We start from the raw sequence: 18,204 nt of genomic DNA, 5'->3' as shown, positions 1-18,204 counted from the left end.
CTAGCCGCTCGCCCGGGCTCCGGCGAGGGCCGGAGGGCGGGTCCCACCGGGGGACGCCGGCCGCTCCTCCCGAGCGGGCCTGCAGCGCCACCTGCTGGCCGCGGCGCCCCGGCGTGCACGGGCGCCAAGAGGGCGAATCCCCAGACCCAGACGGGTTCCGACAGCGGGTGCGGCGCGCGCAGGCTGTTAGGCCCGTGTCCTGGCTCCAATTCATAGGGAGGCAGGAAGGGCAGAGGCAAAAGTTGGCCCCAGGCGCTGGGCTGGTCCCAGACTTGCTCTGGGGTAGGCTGGACACTGATCCCCATGGCCCTCCCCTGCGCCCCACTTTGCGGGCCCCCTCCGAGTGTATGCATGCTCCAGGTCATGCAAAGCGCCGCCTGCAGGGGTGTGAGCCAAGGGACACCGGCTCCCACCAAGGGCCAGCCAGTGCCATGACCCGCCAGCGTGCCAGGAAGGGACCAGCGGCCTGAGTCCCAGTCCAAGGGGTGACTCTTGGCAGGACCCCTGACAGTGAACAGGCTGCAGAGAGTAGAAAATAAACCATCTGGGGAACCTCATACAAATTTAGCGCCGCTTGTAAGTGCACATATGCTTTTTCACCCAATGGGTCATTTGTGTTCCCCCTGCCTGAACCCCACCGGCACCTGCTCAGCCCCACAAGCCTCCCCAGAACCACATGATAGTGGCCACCGTCCTCCACTGGGGATACTCCTGGGTCTTGCTCCTTTGGTTCTTCAGGACTGTGGTATGATTCTCTGTACAAGCCAACTGAAGACAGCAGAGGGAAAGTGGACCAGGTCACCTGAAAGAAACAATAAGAGTTTGGACCAGATCTCCAGTGTCCGGGACACTCGGCTGCAAGCCGACACTTTGTTGAGCCCCCTTTGACTCATCACTTCGCCCTCCTCGTTTCTTACACCAGCCTGGGGGGAGGGGTTCCTGCACCCGGAACACCTCTGGAGTTGAAACACCCGGGGCTTCACCACCGGTGCTGTCATCTGCCACCATAACTTTTCACCCGCTTTGTTTTCATCAAGACTTATGGGTACTCAGGTCCTGTCCTGTCCTGTCCTGTCTCTTGTCCTGCTTCTGGGCTCACCTGCGACAAGTTCAGCAGCAGGATGGCTCTGTGGGCATTGGGTTGGGTTTTACTTGTAAAGTTGCTCATTATTGGTTTTAAAATTAATTCTTTAAATTTACAGTCAGTAAAAATAAGTTTTTTGGGCATACAGTTCTGTACATTTAACACATTTATGGATTTTTGTAACAGCATTTGGGTATAAATAGCTGATCACCCAAAGACTCTTCATAATCACAGCCTCCCCCCACTCACACCTGGACCACCTTCCCTGCTGTTTTGTGTTTTACTAACGACTCACAGTGTGCGACCTTTGACTGGCTCCTTTTCCTCCCGCTGTGACTCTGAGCTGCGTCCAGGTTGCAGGGCCCAGCCAGCCCATTCCTCTTTATTGGGGACAGGATTGCTGACCAGTTTGACGACAACTGTGGAATAGAGTTGTTGTGTACAGTCGTGCACAGGTTTTTGGGTGAATGTAAGTTCCCACTTCTCCGGGGTAAATGCCCAGAAGTGATGGAGTAGATGTACATCTGACTTTCAAAGAAAGTGCCTACTGCTGGTGAGGGCGGCCGCAGCATTGTGCGTTTTTCCCATTCGTGAACAAGAGGTACTGCGGCTTCCTCTCCTGGTCAGCAGCCAGTATTGTCAGCGTTCTGATTTTGGCCATTTTAGTGAGTATGCAGTGGTCCATCGCCATGGTTCTAATTTCATTTCCCTGGGGGCCTGTGATGTGAAACCCCTTTCCATGTGCTTATTTCTGCCCACACATATTCTCTGGTGAAGGCTTGTCTCAAGCCCTTTCTCAGTCGTATTTGGATCATTTGTTTTACTGTTGGATTTTGAGAGTTCTTTAGGGATTATGGATAAAATTCTTTTGTCACAGGTGCGATTTGAAAATACTTTTCCCTAGTTTATGTCTGTTTTCATTCTCTTAACATTGTCTTTTGCCAAGCATAAGTTTCTAATTTTGGTGTAGTGCAATTTGTCACTTCTTTATTTTTATGGATTGTGCTTTTGAAGTCAAGTCTAGGAATTCTTTGCTTAACTCAAGTTCATGAGATTTTCTCTATGTTTTGTTTATTTCTTGCGCATTGCTGTCCAATTGTTCCCATATCCTTTATAAAGACAGACATTTAGTCATGGCACTCCCTTTTTTAGAAACATCCACGGCTTCTCCCTCCCCCTAGGCAGAAGTCCTTGCATGCAGGGCCAAGTTCCCCTTCCTCCCAGAGGCCCCCTTCTCAATGCAGTCTTCCTATAAATTGCAAAATATGTATTAAAAACTTTTTGTGACAATAAAAAATTTTAAAGCAGTAAATCTAATTCATGGCAGAAAATTTGGAAAATACGAGAAAGTGTGCAGGATAAAATAAAAGCACCTTTAATCCCTACAGCCTCAAATAGCCACTGTTAACAGTTTAGAGTATTTCCTTCCAGTATTGCTTTTCTATATGTACTTTTCTGCATTTTCCAAATTTTCCGTGATTATGCTTTTTTTTTTTTTACATTCATAATCAGCAAATAAACATTTGCAGTTTCAGTGGAGTCCTCTCTAAGTCTTTGCAGCCTTGGCCAGAGAGAGAACACGAGAAAATGGAACAGCAGGATGGGTCTTCCCACCGCCACTGCTGCAGCGGCCTGAGTAGGGGACTTTGTTGGCAGGGGCTGCAGTCCTTCGTGGGTCTGCTCCGCTCCACGATCCAGACTGCCTGAGCTCTGGGCAGATTAAAAACGAACACAGCCGACCTCTGGATGGCCTTCGAGGCGCCTGCTGCGAAACGCCACGCACGGCGTTCACTCACAATAATTCCTTAATGTTGTCTGACAAGTGCGGTGTTCCACTGTACCGACTGTCTCAGAAGTGGCTTTTTACCATTAGTTTGCTAGAAACGGTTCCCACAGAGGACCAGAGTCCTCTAGTGTCTGTAAGCTTTTCACACTGTCTTTCTCTCCCCGGGCCTGGGGAGTGGCACGCGGAGGCCCGGGCTGAGGCACACCAATCCTCAGAGGCGCCCGCACGTTGCAGCTGGGACCCGAGCAGCGCTGAAAGAGCCGGCGGAGGTGGTTACCATGGAGACTCCTGCTGCGGCTCTGATTGGCTGAGACGCCCAGACCCCGCCCCCTCCATCCCTCGCCGCGGGAGAAGTACCTAGAGGCCGAGATTTCCCGGGGACTTCTGGGAAAAGGGCCGTCCTCGCACACGGAAGCGGAAGCGGCGCGGCCCGAGGCATTCTGGGAGTCGCAGTTCATCGTGTACACTGAACGCTTTGGCTGCACCGCCTGAGGTCCGCGGTCCGGGCGGCGCCAGCCGGGGAGGGCTGGCCGGAGCCCGGTTCACGTGAGGTCAGTGTGGCCCGCGGGCGCGGCTCGCAGCTCGCAGCTCCTGGCGCTGCTCTCTTCTCTGCGCTCCGGCCGGGGGCCGCCGGCGCTCAGGGCGGACCTGGCGGGAATGCGACCCCCGGCTCCTGCGAGACTGCGAGGGCCCCGGGAGCCCCTGCGCAGAGGGAGAGGAGAGGTTGGGCAAAAGGAATCCCAAGAAAAGAGTTGTTTAAAGGGAACTCTGAACGCCGCCAGAGTTTGCGTGCTGTGACAGCAGCTTTCGTGCAATGGGCGAAATTTTAATATCGGGTCTTTAGCCTGCGACCCCGAAACGGTGAATCTTTGCTAAAATGTTTTCTTACGGATCCCCGAACTTGACTCGAAACAGTGTTTCTTTGGAGGACTTGTGGAGTGCTGACATTTTCCCTTGCACTGCAATCTACACCTTTCCAAAGTTTTCCTTTTGTGACACTTGCAGAAAATTCTTTGAGTTTGCAAATCTTTAAGAAAGCACAGTGTCGACTTCCGGATGTTTAGTGACCGTCCATTTGGGGTTCTCAGAGGTTTCTACTTAAAAGGAAAGAGGGGCAGTTAGTCTTCTAGTGCCTTACCTCAGCATCTCCCTTCGTACCAGAACATCTCCTCTGTTTATGGTTGTCGAAAATGCTGTTGCCTCTGGTTAGTGATTCTACCCAAACGTTGATTCTGAGCTTAGGTCACCTTTGTAATACTGCCCTTCTCTTTCCAACCAATCCAATAACACCTTCCTCCAAGTCTCCGAATATCTTCTCTGGTAGTGTATCTTGTCTTTTCTGTTGATTAGGGGACCCTGTGAGTGAGCCGGGACACTCACGTTATATGCTTTACAAACTGATACTGCTGGTGCTTTAAAAATGTCAAAGTATTAAATTTAAGTGATTACAGTATTGATGTATTGATTTTGTGATATATTTTCTTTTCCCATGAGCAGGATTCCGAGTTTCTAAAATTAGTCTCAGGCAAGGGAAGAGTTGTGGAGATCCTGTGACATACCGAGGTCTTTAGAGGTACTCATTCAGATGAGGGATAAATCTGTGGAGTTTTAGTGGGAGTGGAATCTCTCAAATGTTGTCCAAGAAGCTCTGATTAATTCCTTAAGTCCTGCTGCTCAGAATCGGACCTAGTCACTTTTACTGCCTTGTACATTGTTTTTCCAGGTGCTGCTTTTACTGTCCGTAGTTGTCACTCTCCATGTGCTGCCACTGCCATTTCTTGTTGCACATTTTCTGATGTTGCTATGCATCCACTTCTTTATTTGTATTTTGACTAGTTATCTGTCCATTCCCTCATTTAAGCTCTGTTTAATGCCTAGGTTAGTGTGGTAGCATAGCGGACAAAGCCCAAGTTCTGTTTGTAATCATCCCATTAATCAGTTGAGTATCTTTAGGTCTGCATTCCTACACTTATTCATCTTTAAAATGGGAGTTTAAACTTTTACATCTTTAAGTAATTTTTCTAGCATTAAGAGTCTTTGTGACATTGCCTACTGGGCAATGTCACAAAGACTCTTAACGCTAGAAAAATTTCCTGCCACTTTTACTTCTACTTCTCTCTACTCCACTGACGCTTGTTTTTCCATATCACAAGACTTAATTCTAATATACATTAATATTATTAAAATTTTTTTCTTTCTCCCGAGTGCAGTTTTCATTATCCCAGCACACAAAAAAAGATGTTTTTATATTTTTTATTCCTTTCAGATTTGAAGAACAGAACATATACCAAAGAAAAGACAGTCAAAGTATACCTTTGAGTGAGCGGTTCCTTCACTGTCATCATGGAAAGGCTCAGAGGGGATGTGTCTCAAGGATATTTATTTCAAGAAGTCTGTGAATACAAGGCCAAAGTAGGAAAGCAAAGGGAGAACTCTATAGGCAAAATTTCAAAATAATCTCTTGTCCAAACCACTGGTTTTCAGCAAATAATAGTTGGCCATGAAGAAATATTCTTAGAGGAAAATAGACATAATTTTAATGAATTTGAGAGAAATTTTGATCTAAGAGCTAAACTTATTCCTCAGCACATTACTCATTCAGAAGAGAAACCACATATAATTGGTTCATTTGGCAAAGGCATCACATGGGACTTATCTGCAATTAAAAGTCAAAGAAGCTCTACAAAGAAAACTTGTAGTGAATGTGGAAAAAATTTCAATGACCGTTCCAACTTTATTCGTCATCAAAAAATTCATACAGGTGAGAAACCTTATAAATGTGATGGCTGTGGAAAAGCTTTTAGGCAGAGTTCATCTCTTACTGAACATCAGAGAACTCACACTGGAGAAAAACCCTGTAAATGCAAAGTTTGTGGAAAAGCATTCACTGTAAATTCATCTCTTATTCAGCATCAGAGAATTCATACTGGAGAGAAACCTTATAAATGTAATGCCTTTAGTGACTTTAGTGACTTTAGTGACTTTAGTGACTTTAGTGACAAAGCCTTTAGTGACTACTCATCCTTTATTCAGCATCGAAGAATTCGGGGCGGAGAGAAACCCTATGAATGTGTTGATTGTGGGAAGGTGTTCAGACGAAGTACACACCATACTGAACATCAGAGAACTCATACTGGGGAAAAGCCTTATAGATAGAAGGAATGTGGAAAAGCATTCGTTGCCCACTCAACCTTTACACAACGTCAAAGGATTCACACTGGAGAAAAACCCTATATTTGTCATGAATGTAGAAAGGGCTTCCTTGAAATTCTTCCCTTACTAAACATCAGCGAATTCATACTGGGGAAAAACTCTGTGATTGTAATGAATGTAGTAAAGCAGAGCCAGAGTACTCACCTTATTCAGCATCAGGGAATGCATACAGGAGAAAAACCCTCTAAATGTGATAGATGTGGAAAAGCATTTGGTAATAGTTCAGCGAAGGTCAGACATCAGCACCTTCATACTTTAGAGTCATCCCGATGATATTACAATTCGTGGACTACTCATCCTTTCAGAGTATCTTACTTTGCGATCTGTGTCTCCTACCTATGCCACCCGCTCTTTTGCAGACCATTATAACGTCTAGGGATATTGTATCCTGGGATAGAGTAAGGCATAACATTTTTAATTTAAGTGTGGTTGACACTCTATTTCCTCTAAACACTGAAGCATTTTGTAAGATAGCTAAGATGAAAATTTGTCTTATGTCGCCATGGGTTTCTGAATCACGTTGTCTCAGGACCTAATTTACTTTCCATTTCTGGGATTCTTCACTCTGATTATTGAAACAACTAGGTAAATTATTAATATATTCAGCCATATTTTCCAGTTCTCTCCCCAAAATACTAGTTGTTCATCAGGCTGAGATTAAGTATGATTAACATAAAGTAGTACAATGTCACTAGAAGTCATTTCGTATTGGCCATGTGGTTTACCTATCTACCTGTCTTTTCAACCCAATCATCTGAAAGATTGGACCATCTCAAAAGCTCGTTGGTCTTTCAACACTCCAAAATGAACCTCGTGCCTGCTTGCACCTTTCCATTCATCAAGAGTCTACAGTGGTTTTATACATCCCTTTTCATTCAGGGTTAACCCTTACGACCCACTTACGTTCACCACCACCACCCATGTGTTCATCAAAGAGATGAATAAATTTGGCATTCATGCTGTTTTTCGACTCACCACCAATATCGCTGATTTCGGTTCTTGATAGACTGGTTCCAAAGATCAAATCTGGAATCTGGCTTTCCACTTCTATATCTGTAGCTCATTGTGGCTTTTTATCACTGTTGGTCAACCAGTTCTATACCCTGGTCTACTCACGGGACAGAATTAGAGGTAGGAATGACATTTAAAACTTCAGTATTCATCAGCAGGAGCAGAGCGAATTCTCCAAAAGTGGACCTGGAATCTTAGCTACAAAATATTGTTATATTTGGACTCACAGGGCAGTTGCTCCCCAAACCAGCGCTGATGTGTTTGGCACTTTGGGAACTCGCTTTGTGTGGCTGTAATTCCTGATCGTACCTTCTCCTTCAGAGTCTATCAGTGCTGCTTGAGTCTCGCTTTGCAGTCACTTCGCTTTGTGTCCGCTTCCTGCTACTGATTTTCCATCCTCAGCTAATGGCAATTTCACTGATTTCCTGGTCTCGATCTTAGGTGTGCTCCCAGCAGATATTGCTGTTAGGTTTTTTTTTTTTTTTTTTGAGTGATTCTTTGGCTTCCAGCAACTTAGCATCTTCAACATGATTCCTCCTGAGTAGGTTTTGTATCACCCATGTTTTTCCTTGTTGCTGATTTCCCAGCACTGCATATTCAGCTCTATTATAGTGCTCCTCACATTGTATTAGAGTTAGACATCTTACTAGACCATAAGCTCCTTCAGGGCAGGGACCTTGTTGAATTCATCTTTGTGTGTAGTTTCCAGCAGACTGATTGGCTCAGAGTTGCTCCTCAGTCAAAGCACTGAATAAGCGACACACCTCAGTTTCCACTTTCACAACCCAGCTGAACACATTTTTACTGGATGGTCTTTGATGTTGCAGAAGCTCCTTGGGATAGACGTAATCTATCTCGTCATGTATGTGAGCTGTAAGTCAAACGCATAGTTCGTGCAGAAATCAGACTGGAGTGGCCACACTGCCCACAGCTAAGAACCTGAGACCTCAGACACACCATGATGGAGAGCTGGCTTGTCCCGGGGTATGGCAGACCTGGGAGACCGCAGGCCCCTTGCCTCCTGCCACTGGCCAGTCACTGCCCAGACATATGCTTTCTGCCAGAAACAAGCATAATGCCTTCCTGTTGGGAACTGAGTCCAGCCATGATCTGTGTTCCATGCAGTAATGCCATGCCCCTGCCGCCCTGGAGCAGGGGGCTCTGGGGCTTGCACGTGACCACCTCGGCCAACCTGGGCTTTCTGATTTGTTCAGGGAGTCTTGGGTATACACAGAGAGTCCTCTGTGAAGAAGTGAGATGAGCCTCTTCTGGTGACTGTCACAGCATTCTCGGCCAATAGAAGCCCAAGAGTGCAATAATGAGTCCCTTTTTTTAAATGTTTCTTCCTACGGGATCCTCTCTCAGGAGCCTCCCTGCCCTTCGTGAGAAGCTCCTTGGACTCTAGTGCCCTTTGCCAGCCCTGGATTAGTCTTGGGACCTGGCATATGTCTCTCTCACGGGGAGTTGGGGTGGGGAACACATCTGTGACTGTGTTTTACTCAGGAAGCAATGTCCCTGGTCAGCTGAGCCATGTCAGGTTGTCAGGACCCTGCTGTGTGCTCAGCCCCTGGGCTGCCATGTCTGGGTCCCCCCTCCCAGCAGAGGTGAATGCTCTCATGTCTGAGTAACACATAGCCATCAGGAAAGGGGGTGGGGACAATTCATCAGCCTCTTGTCTTTACAGGTTGAGTTTCTAGGGGATGATGTTGAAAATTCTTTATGGGATACAGGCTGAAGCCGTGGAGGGTCCCTGAGGCTCCCTGCTGTGCCTGACATTAGCCCTTTAGCCCTTGTTCCAGGGAACCCCCAAAAGGACACTCAAGCGAGCTCAGGGCAGTGTGTGTTTCCTGCCCAGAATGGAAGGCTGTCCGTTGCTAGTTCTATGCACAGAAAGTGGCAGGATTAGGTCCCTAATTTAGAAAGGTCAAACTGGTCACAGTGTGGAGGTTGGGCTGGAAGCAGGGAGACCAGTGAGAAGACTGGTGAGAGGAGGCGCTGGCCAGGGCAGAGGCATGGACTCTGAGTGTGGAGCGGAGCAGGGGCGTGAAGACCAGAGAGGGGTGGTGGCCAGTGCCATCCTGAGGACAAAGCTGGCACAAATGCCAGCGTTAACACTTAGGGGGACTTTGGCTACTTGGTCACTGATAGGAGAGCTCATTCTGTCAAAAGGAGACGATTTGCTAAATTCTTGATATGTCCGGCTTCTAGGAGAGAAGGGGGAGGGAGAGCGAGTGCCGATCATGTGTTGGGCAGGAGCTGATGTCACTACCTCACTGCACCCTCACGGCCCCCTGACAGGGAGTGGTTACCACATCTGACAGACGAGGGCACTGAGTTTCCTTTTCTTTGAAGTCAGTGAGTAGGTGGCAGGGCCAGGAGTCAGCCCTGCACCTGTCTGGGCTCAGGCACTCCCCCACAGGGAAGCTGCCACCACACACTCCATCCTGAGCAGCCAGAGAGCTCCTGGCAGCTGGGACTTCATAGGAGAGGAACATGGCGGGAGCAGATCGTGCCCTGGACTGAGGAAAAGCAGATGTGCAAGGCTGGAGGGTGGGCAGGAAAGGCAGCTTCTCTCTGGCACAGTGTGGGGACGCTGTCTGGTGAGGGCCTCTGTCCCTGAGGGTGTGGCCTTGTGGTGGTGGCCAGAACCCCAGAAGGCGAGAGTGCCAGTCTTTGTCTGCAAGCCTTCGGGCCAATCTCTTCTCCAGCCTCTGCCCGGGGTGCCCATCAGAAAAGGACTTCCAGCCTTGCCTTTGGCTGCGGTGTGGTTTTTGTGGGCTAACAGTTCATGCCAGGGACTTAGTAGAATGACAGGCTTGGATGGGAGCACACCTGTGGCCGGCGTTTATGTGCTGGGAGCTTCCTGTGCCCTGACAGGGCCTCTTGGCATCCTTCCAGCCCCTGAATGCCGGTGAGAGGGTGGGGAGGGGGGGTACAAGGTGGCTACAGGAGGCTGTGTGGGAACCCAAAGCACGAAAGGCTGGGTGGGACTCCCCTGGGAACACAAGTGGCTCCTGGAACACACACAGCTCTTGGGTCATCACTGATCCAAACCAGAAGTCACTCTAGCGTGCCCTTGCTGGTGGGGGTTGGTGTGTGGCCTCAGTGATGTGAGAGGAGGATGGCTGAACTCCCCAAAGCAAATGAAGGAGGGGGGATGAGCTATCTTACGGTTCACTAATTCTCTCTTCAACTGCATCTAATCTGCTCTGAGTTAGTTTTTTTTTTTTTTTGAGCTATGTTTTTTTTTTTCAGCCCTATAATCTATATTTGGTCATTTTTCAAATCAGTATGTCACTTTATGTAGTTTACAGTTCTCTGTAAAAATTCCCCATCTTTTCTTGTAGCTCCTTGAACATGGAAAGCACAATTTTTTTGTATATGTCCGATAACTCTGATACATGAAGCTGTTTTGTGTTGTGTCTATTTTCTATTGTTTCTATTGGTTTTTATTCACGAAGTTTTGCATCCTCATGTGTCAAGTTGAAATTCACACCTATTTATCTTCTTTTCCTTTTTATTAATAATTTACATACAGTACAATGTGTTCATTTTATGAATTCACTTAAATGTTTTAATAAAAGCATACACCTGTATAACCCATATTTCTATCAAAATATAAAAACAATTTTATTACTCCAGAAATTTCCCTTGTGCCTTATCCAGTCAATCTGCAACCCCCCTACACCAAAACCACTCAATTTATTCTATCATCATAAATTAGTTGTGTCTGTTTTACAATATTTTATAAATAGGATAACAAAGTATATACTCATTTGTGGCTGATATATTTCAGCATAATGTTTTGTGTGTATCATAGCTTGTTTCTGTTAATTGCTGAGGAGTATTTCCTTGTATAAATATACCACAGTTTGTTTATCCATTCTCCTGTTCATTTACACTGGGTTGTTTCCAGTTATAAGCTATTATGTATGTAAATGTTCCGTGAACAGTCACGTACAAGTCTCTTTGTGGACACATATTTTAATTTTCCTTGGTGTCTTGGTCACTTGGTCTTCTATAACAGAATACTATAGACTGGGTAGCTAAAACAATACACGTTTATTTCTCACAGTTCTGGAGTATGGAGGCCTGAAGAGTTCTCACAGATGAGGAAACACAGCATCAAAGTATTCCCATGCGGCTAGACGCAGAGGCATACACTCTGTGAGTGGCTGCTGCAGTCACTGACATTGCTAAAATAAAAGCACTAAAATCTGTTTTAAATTCTAAAAATATTAGCAGTCTATTTTGAAAAAAGTCACAGAATCACCTCCTATAGCTGTTAAAAAAAAAATTCAACCGAGTAAGGTTTAAAGACCTTACTGGCTTTATTCAGTGATTCGTGAATTGAGTAGCATCCCATCTAGCAGAGAGAAAGGAGATCAGAGGAGCTATAAAGGGTAAAAATTTTTATAGGTAGAAGAGAGCAGAAATGAAGTACTAAACAAAAGAGTGGATGGATTATTGCAGGCTAATCACCTTTAGGGGATGCCAGGGGCTCTACCAGGCAGATCACCTCAGTAGTGCTGATTATGAAAGTCTTGACTGACTGCTTTAAGATTCCATTTTGGGGAGAGCCAGAACTGTAATTGAAGTAAGTTTCATTTTAGTGATGTGGGGCTTAGCATAAGTGACTCCATTTGGGGCCCATTGTCTTGATTTTAATATAGCTAATGTATATTTAAAAACTTCTCAAGTCAAAATTAAAGAAAATAAATATTTTAAACAATCTCAGGACTTCCCCCCCCCCTTTAGGACTGTTTGTAATGCATCACATTGAAAGTTTCTCTCTTCTCAAATAAAATTTTCATGAATTGTTTCCTTCTAAAATTATAGACTATATATGTCTCTGGCCCCTTTAAATACCCCCCAAGCTAGAACATGTTTTTCACATCTTGAAATTTTTGCTTAAGAGAGAGAGATTGTGTGAGTGAGTACAGTTCTGACTTGGCTTGGTATGTACATCTTCAAGCAAAGCCCAAGGAAAAAACACGTTAAGGAACTTTGGGAGTGGGAGGGAGGGTGTGTGTGTGTTAAACTTCTGGTGAAATGTGAGAGGCAAAGTAGAAGCTGCTCTCTGAAGTAGCATGCATATTTTTCAGTGACTGCCATGGAAAATTCAAGCTAGAATTTCTAGTTCTTTATTAAAACAAGGGTCAGCAAGCTACAGCCTGTGGACTGGCTGCCTGTTTTTGTAAATAGTGATATTGATGCACTGCCATGTTATTCATTTACATATTATGGCTGCTTTTGCACTACAGAGACAGAGTTGAGTAGTCCAGAGAGGCCACATGGCTACAAAGCCTAATTTACTATCTGGCCAAAGAATAGAAGTGGGCAAGTTGTTATAAGACTCAGATGCTGGTATTACTCCTGTGATGGGCCAGGCCACCTTCTTCCTCCCAACCTGTCCGTATCCCCAGCTTTCTGTCCAAGTCCAACAGAAAAACAAAAACAAAACAAAACAAAGCAAAACAAAACAAAAAAAACCCATCTTGGGTGAGTACGTGGCAAGCTGGACCATTAGGTTATGTGCAGATTTTCTTCAAGGAGAATTAGCAAGATTCAACCTGATGCTGCAGAAATTATTTGGATTACTGTGGTAGAATCAGTCTTCAGTTTAAATACCTGTAAAATGGAGATAATAGATTTCCTGTCTAATTTGGCAAATGGAAGTAATACATTAAATGAGGCATGTGAAAACCCTAAAACAGGATTTATTTCAAAGTGAGCTTAGTACCAAGAATCTGGATTCTTATTTTAATGAGTGGGCAGAGCCCTTAAGGCAGAGAAATACTCTTCTCTGCTGCCATCTCGTGTACATTTTAGGAATAACGCCCAAGTGAATGTCATGATGAAAAGCTATTCTCTGTTGCCATCTGGTGTGCATTGTGAGAATAACACCCGAGTGTAGGTCATGAAAGTTATTTGTTACCCTCTGCTGCCATCTCGTGTGAATTTTGGGAATAACACCCTTCAAAAGTAGGTAATCATGAGTATTCATTATATGCGGCCATCTTGTGGGCGATTTGAGAATAATGCCACAGTGCTAGTCATGAAAAGTAATTTCTGCCTTTTTTTGTGTGTGCTCATTTTAAAACTAGCTACCAGGACATGTTGATATGAAAAGTTATTCTCTGCTACTATCTTGTGGATATTTTGAAAATAATACCCAAGTGTATGTCACCATAAAAATTTATTTTCTGCTGCCAACTGGTAGGCATTTTGGGACTAACACCCAAGTGTAGGTCATCATGAAAATTTAATTTCTGCGCCCATCTCACATTCATCCTAGGAAAACACCAGCGTACATAATAAAAAGTATTTTTTTTCTCTACTGCCATCTGATGGGCATTTTTAAAGTAACTCCTGAATTTGTCATCAGGAATATTCGTTCATTGCTGCCATCTGGTGGGAGTTTGGGGAATAACTTCAAAGGTGTGTTACGAAAAGTTACTTCGACAGCTATCTCATGATCATTTTGAAAATAAACTCAAAGTCCTGTTGCAGCAAGTGCTGTAGGTGTAAAATGGAAAAAGAAAAAAAGATATGTTGCTATGAAGTTTTTCTCTGCTGCCATTTTGTGTACATCTTCTTAAAATCACAGAAGTGCATGTCATAAAGTTATTCTCTGCTGCTATCTTGTGGGCATCATCATAAAAATTTATTTTCTTCTGCCACTTGGTGGACATTTGGGGAATAACACTCGAGTACATGTCATCATGAATATTCATTCTCTGCTCCCATCTGGTGGGCATATTGGGAAAACATCACAGTGCATGTCATAAAAAGTTATTCCTACTGCTATCTTGTGTGAATTTTGAAAATGACACTCAAGGGCCTGTTGTTATGAAAAGTTTTCTCTGCAGCCATTTCATGTGCATCTTGGGAATAACACAGGGGTGCATGTCCTGAAAAGTTATACTCTGCTAGCATCTCGTGGGCATTTTGAAAATAACACCCAAGTGTATATCACCATAAAAATTTATTTATGTTGCCATCTAGCGGGCATTTGGGGAATAACACAACAGTGCAAGTCATAAAATGTTATATCTGCTGCTATCATGTGTGCATTTTGAAAATAACACCCAGTGGCATGTCTTTATGAAAAGTATTTGTTAGCTGCCATTTAGTTCATTTTGGGAAAAACACAGACGTTAATGTCATGAAGTTATTCTATGCTACTATCTCATGGGCATTTTGAAAATAGCACCCAGGTGTATATCATCATAAAAATTTATTTTCTTCTGCCATCTGGTGGGAATTTTGGGAATAACACCAGAGCGTAGATCATAATGAAAAATTTCTGCCCTCATCTTGTGTGCTTTGTTACACCACAATGTATGTAATAAAAAGATCTGCTGACATCTGGTGGACATTATAAGAATAACACCTGAGTGTCATCATGAATATTCATTCACTGCTGTCATCTGTTGGGTATTTTAGTAATAACTCCGAATGCATGCTATGAAAAGTTATTTCTGCTGCTATATCACGTACATTTTGATAATAACATTCAAGTTTATGTCATCATGAGAATTATTTTCAGATGCAGTGTGGTGGCTATTTTGGGATCAACACCCGAGTGTAGGTCATCATGAAAATTTTTCTGCTCTCATCTCCTGTGCTTTGTTGGTATATCACCAGTGTGTATGTAATGCAAAGTTATTCTCTGCTGCCATTTAGTGGGAATTTTAGGAACAATACCCAAGAGTGTCATCACGTGGGTATTTTGGGAATAACGCCACAGTGCATTTCATGAAATTTATTCTCTACTGTCATCTCATGGGCATTTTGGAAATAACACTCAGATGTATGAGGTGTATGTCATAAAACTTTATTTTCTGCTGTCATTTGCTTGGCATTTGGGGAATAACACCCGAGCGTACAGCATCATGAAAATTTATTTTCTGCCCTTATTCGGTGCGCATCTTGCAAATAACACCAGAGTGTAAGTAAAAACATTTATTATCTGCAGCCACCTGGTGGGCATTTTAGGAATAACACCCGAGCTTTTGTCATCGTGAATATTCTTTCTCTGCTGCCATCTGGTGGGTATTTTATGACGAAGACCACAGCACATGTCATAAAGAATAATTTCAGCTGCTATCTAGTGTGCATTTTGAAAATGATACCTAGGTGGATGTCGTTGTGAAAAGTTACTGTCTGTGGCCATCTCATGTGCATCTTGGGAAAATCAGGTAAGTGCATGTCATGAAAAACTATCTTCTGCTGCCACCTCATGCCATTTCGAAAATTACAAACTAGTGTTTGTCATCATAAAATTAATTTTATGCTGCCATCTTGTGGGCATTTTTTTGGAATAACAGTCTAGTGTATGCCATCACGATAATGTATTTCTACTCTCATCTACTTTGCATCTTGGAATAACTTCAGAGTGGAATTAATTTAAAAAACCTCTCTGCTGCCATCTGGTGGGCATTTTAGGAAGAACAGCTGAGTGTAGGTCACCATGAACATTCATTCACTGCTGTCATCTGGTGAGTATCTAGGGCATAACACCACAAGGCAGGTCACAAAAAGTTAATTTTGCTGCTATCTCGTGTGTATTTGATTATAACACCTAAGGGCATGTTGTTATGAAAAGCTGTTGTCCGCTGCCACACGTATGCATCTTGAGAAAAAAAAGGAGTGCGTGTTATGAAAAATTATCCTCTGCTGCCATCTCGTGGGAATTTTGAAAATAACACCTGGGTGTATGTCATCCTAAAAATTTATTTTCTGCTGCCATCTGGTGGGTTTTTTAGGAATAACACTTGAGTGGTTGTCTTCATGAATATTCATTATCTGCTTCCATTCAGTGGGAATTTTGAGAGTAATGCCACAGTGCATGTCATGAAAAGATATTTAAGCTGCTATCCCATGCACGTTTTATAAATAACACCCAGGGGCATGTCATAAAATGTTTTATCTGTTGCCAATTCGTGTGCGTCTTGTTAAAAACAAGGATTGCATGTCTTGAAACACTGTTTATGCTGCCGTCTTGTGGGCACATTGAAAATAACACCCAGGTATATTTCATCATAAAAATTTATTTTCTGCTGCTATCTGGTGTGAATTTTGGGAATAAAATCTGAGTGTAGTTTAGATACAAATTTGTTTTCTGCACCCATCTTGTGTGCATCTCAACAATTACACCAAATTGTAAGGAAAAGTTATTCTCCGTTGCCTTCCGGTAAGCATGTTAGGAATAACACCAGGGTTTTGTCATCATGAATATTCATCCTCTGCTGCCATCTGGTGAGTATTTCAGGAATAATATCAGAGTGTAAGTAATAAAAAAATTTACTCTCTGCTGCTATCCGGTGTACATTTAGGAAATAACAGTAGACGGTAAGTAATCAAAAGTTATTTTTTGCTGTCTTCTGTTTGGCACTTAAGGATTACACCGCCATTGTTTGTTGTCATGAGTATTTATCCTTTGTTGCCATCCTGTGGGAATTTGGGGAAAAACACTACAGGGCATAGCATGAAAACTCAGTTCTGCTATCTTGTGTGCACTTATAAAATAACACCCAACATCATGCCGTTATGAAATTTTCTCTACTCCCATTTTGTATGAATCCTGGGGATAACAAGGAACACAGGTCATGAAAATTTTCCTCTGCTGCCATCTCATGTGCATTTAAAAATAACATCCAAGGGCATCTTGTTTTGATATTTGTCTTTGCTCCCACTTTGTGTGAAACTTGGCAATAACACAGGAGTGCGTGTCATGAAAATTGTTCTTGTAGGCATTTTGAAAATTTCATCTAGTTGTATGTCATCAAAAAATGTATTTTCCTATACCATCTAGTGAGCATTTGGGGAATAAAACCTTAGTGTAGGTCGTCATGAAAACTCATCTTCTGCCCCAATCTTGTGTACAATCTTGGGGAGAATTACACAACAGTGTAACAAAGTAATTCTCTGCTGCCATCTGTTATGCATTTAGTGAAGAAGATCACAGCAGATGTCGTAAAGAATAACTTCAGCTGCTATCTCATGTGTATTTTGAAAATACTTAAGGGCATGTCATTGTGAAAAGTTACTGTCCATGTGCATCTTGGGAAAATCAGGTAAGTGCATGTCATGGAAAACTATCTTCTGCTGCCACCTCATGCCATTTCAAAAATTACAAACTAGTGTATGTCATCCTAAAAATTAATTTTATGCTGTCATCCTGTGGGCATTTTTTGGAATAACATCCCAGCGTGTGCTATCATGATAATATATTTTCTGCTCTCATCTACTTTGCATCTTGGCATAACTTCAGAGTGAAAGTAATAAAAAAAAATTACTCTCTGCTGCCATCTGGTGGGAATTTTAGGAAGAACACTCAAGTGTAGGTCACCATGAACATTCATTCTCTGCGATTTGGTCTGCATTTTGGGAGTGACATCACGGTGCATGTCATGAAAACATCACGGTGCATGTCATTATTTCTGCTGCTGTCTCGTGTGCATATAAAAAATAATAGTGAAGGGCATGTTGTTTAGAATTTTTTATCTTCTCCCATTTTGTGTGAATATTGGGAATAAGGCAGGACTGCATTTCATGAAAAACTATTATCTACTGCCATCTCGTGGGCATTTTGAAAATAACACCCTGGTGTATGTCATTAGAAAAATTTATTTTCCGCCGCCATCTGGTGGGCATTTTAGTAATAACATCGGAGTGTTGGGCATCATAAAAATTCATTTTCTGCCACCACGTAGTATGCATCTTGGGAATAACAGAGTACAATTAAGAAAAAGGCATTTTATGCTTCCATCTGGTGGACATTTTGGGAATAGCATCCAAGTGTATATCCTCAGAAAAAGTTATTCTGTGCTGTCATCCTGGGCATCACTTGAGTAACACATGAATGTATGTTATCATGAAAAGTTATTATTTGTTGCCTTCCGTGTGTATCCTGGGAATAACTGATGAGTGTATGTCATCATGAGAAGTTACTTTTTTGCTGGCCAGTCCCGGGATGCGAGAGCGCCCACCCAGACCTCCGGCACCGCCGGGAACCGGCCAAGGCCCGCGGTGCCTTAGAGCGGTTGGCGCTCCCTGGCCTCCGCCTAGCTGGCGCAAACCCCGCAACCTACCCCACTAGTAT

The 18,204-nt window shown here is 43.6% G+C and overlaps 2 long non-coding RNA genes across 3 annotated transcripts; one reads left to right on the top strand and one right to left on the bottom strand.

Annotated features, from left to right (window-relative positions):
- Positions 1-626: 626 nt before the first annotated feature.
- LOC120600068 (uncharacterized) lies at positions 627-3,085 on the bottom strand. The gene is made up of 3 exons (XR_005652083.1): positions 2,881-3,085; positions 1,380-1,503; positions 627-802 (listed from the first exon to the last, which is right to left on the bottom strand). It is a non-coding gene; the product is annotated as an uncharacterized LOC120600068 (long non-coding RNA).
- Positions 3,086-3,217: 132 nt separating this feature from the next.
- On the top strand, positions 3,218-7,060 carry LOC120600092 (uncharacterized). 2 transcript variants are annotated; one of them, XR_005652096.1, is made up of 2 exons: positions 3,218-3,421; positions 5,137-7,060. It is a non-coding gene; the product is annotated as an uncharacterized LOC120600092 (long non-coding RNA). The 2 variants fall into 2 exon arrangements; XR_005652095.1 differs by lacking the exon at positions 3,218-3,421 and adding an exon at positions 3,439-4,443.
- Positions 7,061-18,204: the final 11,144 nt, after the last annotated feature.

This window comes from Pteropus medius, unplaced genomic scaffold, assembly GCF_902729225.1.
Source record: "Pteropus medius unplaced genomic scaffold, Ma_sr-lr_union100, whole genome shotgun sequence".
NCBI lineage: Eukaryota > Metazoa > Chordata > Mammalia > Chiroptera > Pteropodidae > Pteropus > Pteropus medius.
The sequence above is the reverse complement of the archived record's forward strand: the minus strand, read 5'-3'. Positions and strand labels throughout refer to the sequence as shown.